We start from the raw sequence: 4,649 nt of genomic DNA, 5'->3' as shown, positions 1-4,649 counted from the left end.
GGCGGGCGGGGCGGGGCGTCTCTGCGGCAACCGCTGCGTCACGGCGCCGCGCACGCGCCCTCCCCGCAGCCGCCGCCGCGCGCGCGCGACCGTTGGACGTTGCGGGGGGCGGGGGGAGGGGGTGCGCGAGGGTTTCCCGCCCCTGAGGCGCCGCGCGCCGCCTCGGTCACTCGTTTTCCCCAATCTCCTTTACCGGCTTTTTTAAGGAAAGTGTGAAGGGAAACGTCAAACGAGGGCGAAGGCAAGGAGCGGGTCTGGGTCGTTGGAGCCCGCAGATAACGGAAACGACTCCGGGAGTGAGGAGAGGCGGTTTTTGGTAGCCGGGCTGTGCTCTGCGGCATTTGCACTCACTCATTTGCACTCGCCGCTTGAGAGATGCAGCAATCTGGGCTACGCTTAGCGGTAGGGATAACACCACATAGTTATTAGAAAGAGAGAATGACTTTTTTTTTTTTTTTTTTTTTTTTTAAAAGGCCTCTATCTAAAATTACCTGGGGCACAGCCATGAAAACGGCTAAAGAGGGTTAGATATACTACCTTTGTCTCAGGAATTGTGCAAAGCAAAGACTACCTCTGTGTGATTGGAAAAAATAAATAAATAAATAAATAAAAGCATATATTGAGTAGGTTTAACTGTGATGTGCAGCACCTCTTTTGTAGCATCCCAAAGCAGCCTAAGGCTATGGTGGTTTGATACGTTTGCCCTGTATTAACTAAGTCTCATCTCTTTCTCAGGTTGCTATTGAAATAAAATTTAAGAAGAAGAAGAAAAAAAAGCTTTTCCTCAGAGTGATTAATTGCCCATTAACTCCTCCCTGGAAAAGCAGCAGCATAAGGAACTGTTCAAAGTGCAGCCAAGCAGGTTGGGTGGTGAAATGATACTGTGTAAAAGACCTGTGCTTACACAGCCTCAGTACAAACCAAGCAATAACTTTATTATGTTCAGCCTCGGAAGGAAAACTAATGATTAACTTAATACCACATTTACTTTTTAAGATAGTACTGTAAGAGTGCACATCACCTTACAAACACATTGAATTACAATTCAACTTTGACAGATACAATAAAAGAACAAACAAACAAAAAAAAGAGCATCAGGAACAAGAGATGGTGGAGAAGCTAAACCCAGGAGGCTGAAAGAACGGGGATATTTTGAAAATAGGAATTGTCCCAAGAATATAGAGCAGGTGACAGAGGAGTTGGTCACACCAGAGCAATTAGCAGCAGTAGGAAGGATGATGGTACAGAATACAGGACACGAAGGAAAGCAGATTGCACAAAGACAATCTTCTCTACGTGGTGGAGAAGAGATGGAGAAGAGAGGGGAAAATAATAATAAAAACATCAAAGTCCTCAAGGGCCTCTAGTTTATAATTAACATGTGAGGCCATGCATACGTCCAGAATACATCACTGCTTCAGCTATTTCCAGAGAAAGTAAACGTTGTGAAATCTGATCAGAAGTGTCTGTTTTTACCGGCCCTTCCATAAGGAATACCACTGTAATATTAGCTTGTGATATGGATACTTTGTACTTCTAAACTGGAAAGCAGGGAACACCAAAAGCCCTGTAGATAAAGGCAGGGGGAAAAGCACTCAAAGGACAAAAAAGTAGTGGGAAGTGTGTTGTTTTAAAATTACATTCTTTTCCCAGAGAGTATCTGCTTTATATTTTTGCAAATTAATCAGCTTGTCAAGAGAGAAACCTCCTACTTTTAAAACATATTGGTGATTTACTGTTTTAAAGTCTCATTAGCCTACAATTTTCCCTTGCAGACAGAGCATGAAGAGGCCAGGCACGGCTGTGGGAGTTAAACATTTCAATCACTGTAACAGCATTGCAGTTAAGCTGGACTCTCAGCAAATCTTGCTTGTTTTCTGCAGACATCTGTGCCCAATTACATCTTAAGGACCCAGATACTCTATGACAGTAACTGAATAAAGCTACAAGACTCCTATTAAGCAAAATAGCTCAGATTTCCTCTGCTACTTATGATAGCCTCATTATATTAATGCTATAAAGATTGTTGATGGGTTTTAGGTACTGACATCTCAGTAAGAGGGAGAGCTCTCTGTCCCTTCCTCACTCCGTTTTCCTTAAATAAAGACACTTTTTAAATGCACACAAGCTCTCTGCAGACAGAGCGCACCTTTATACAGCAGCAGCACCGGGTCCGAGTACTCCCGCTGACAGCAGTGATTCACAGATCAGCTTTCTGTTTAATTCTGTTTAATTACATTCAGTTGGGGATGCTTCTACTGCAGAAATGAGGCCTTTTCCACAACCACCTCCCAGCACTCCTAATACAGGTGGGGGGAAAAAGGGGAGAAAGGACATTAAAAATGCTTATAAGTTCTAGAATTCAGAAATCATGAAACTAAACACATTGACTTATATTTTATTAAAGAGGTAAATGCATTATTGATTTAATTGATGGAGCTCCCCAGCCTTTGGTAGCCTCTCTGTTTTTCCCATGGGGTGGCTCCTGTGGGAGTACAGCAGGAATTCTCTTTGTCCTGCATCGTTTGGGTAGAAAGCAGAAGTGCTGTATTCCATGCCAGATTTAAGTAATCCACGATTATATTTCCATAAGCACCAGAGATAAGGCAGACTGCCCGTGGGCAAACACATTTAACAGAACTGTCTTGACAATGTTTGTTTCCTGCGCCATGCAAGAAAACACATAGAGGAAGCTGAAGGCAGAATATTAGTTGTCCTCTAAGGGGTCAGCTCTCAGGAGATGCAGTTTTTAAGCAACTGTGCCACAGTCAGAGGAGTATATGCACCCTGTACATGCAGATATAGCTTTGTTGATAGATATATCAGAGACTGCCTTTAAAATTAGCCTGGTCCACAACTACAGGAGTTAAATGAACCCTACAGGATCAAATCATCATTCCACCTGGCCCAGTATACCCATCAGGTAGTAGGATATATAAAGAAGCAAAGAAATGGGAAAAAGTGATCATTCCTCAGCATATTTTCTTATTTACAACTTCAAATCTCCCTGAACTAAGGATATATTAAACCAGGGTTTAAACTAGCCCCTTCTAAAAATGTGTGTACTTTGTTTCCCACCACATCCTGTGGCCACGAATTCCTCAGCTTGCCTTTGCACTCACGAGAAAGCCTAGAGAGAAGGACTCCCTTCTGTCCACTTGAACCACGACTGAAGCTGCATTGAGCATCACGCGTCCTCGTGACCGCAGCCAAAGACACACTTGGCTCCAAACCCCAAAGGGAGCCCGAAACCTTCGCTCAGGGCATATGTTCTCCTACTCCTTACAGCTGACCAGCTATTTCTAAACATTGTGCCACATCAGAGACACTGATCCCATTTATCCAGTATTTTAGTGTGAAACTGGATTGGGGAATATTCCTCATCCAGGGCAGGATTGGGAACTGTACTAGGGAGGTAGATGGCAGGAGGAAAAGACTGTTCTGCATTTAATTTGGCAGCACACCTCGAAGGCAGCAGCATCACCCCTGGGTCTTCAGGACAGTGTGCCATGTGGGATGTATTCCACTGTTTTGTAGGGACAGCCGTAGCAGGGATTTGGGTGGCAGACTGCAGGATGTCATGCTCAGGATTTTGAAGTTAAATAACCTTAATTCAAAATTGGTTACCATACTGAAGTCCTCAAACAGCACTATTTTCAGATATTTTGAAATTGAGGACTATAGTTCAGACTTACTCACCTGAAATCTTGCTAAAAAAAGTCTTTCTCACTCCACAAATACCTTGCAGCAAGAGTAGGAGTCTTTTAGAAACATGTACGAGTGGCAAGTATAGCACTACAGAATGCAGAAATCTGTACAAAGCCCGCTGGAAATACAGGAAAGCTGAGCTACTGCTACTGGATTTCTAGGCACATATTTGAGACAACTACAAGTGAGCAGGAAAGCAGATCAGGACTGCACCTCCCCAATTATTGCTTGACGAGGGGAAAAAAAAGCTGGGAATGTCAATAAATCGTCACCAAAGCTATAACGGCGAACAGAAAATGAAACAAAATCATGTTGACAGCAGGCAATAAGGCTGTCTTGGAACAAACGCATTTAATAAAAGGTAACACGTAAAAAAAAAAATCCACAAGTGTGTAAAATACTCAGTGGCAAGTCATTTTAAAACAAGTGACTGAAGACTAACAGGTACCGGAGTGTAGTAGCTTCTGCACGGCGGCGGGAGCGCTCGAGGCAGGGACTCGAGATGGCGCTGCCGTCCCACAGAGCCACCGCGTCCTCGTCCCACAGAGCCACCGCGTCCTCGTCCCACAGAGCCACCGCGGGGCTTCCCTCCTCCAGCGATTCCTCCCTCTGGGCACGAGGTTGCCAAGCTCGTGCTTTAGGTGAGCACCTGGCTGGGCTGAGCACCTGCATGTTCCAAACCACCGGCACTGCAGCCAACACTCGGTTTTCAGGGAATTTCTCAGCAGCGGGTCCAGGCGCACTGATGTTTCCGATGTCCAGCTTGGAGTTTGTGGGACAGCGGCTGAGCCTTTTTTTACACTTTTCCAACCAGACATGAAGTTGTGACTTACCGCTGCCAGGCTTTGCCGTAAATGCAGGAGCTGGCAGTTCAGAAAGTGCCACCACTGCATCTTCAGAACCGCTTTTTGCTTTTTTCCTCTCGGCTCCAACCTCCCCGC

Source organism: Tinamus guttatus, unplaced genomic scaffold (assembly GCF_059628265.1).
Source record: "Tinamus guttatus ecotype Peru unplaced genomic scaffold, ASM5962826v1 Tinamus_guttatus_pri_ptg000356l, whole genome shotgun sequence".
In the NCBI taxonomy this organism is placed as follows: Eukaryota; Metazoa; Chordata; class Aves; order Tinamiformes; family Tinamidae; genus Tinamus; species Tinamus guttatus.
Note: the sequence above shows the minus strand (reverse complement) of the source record.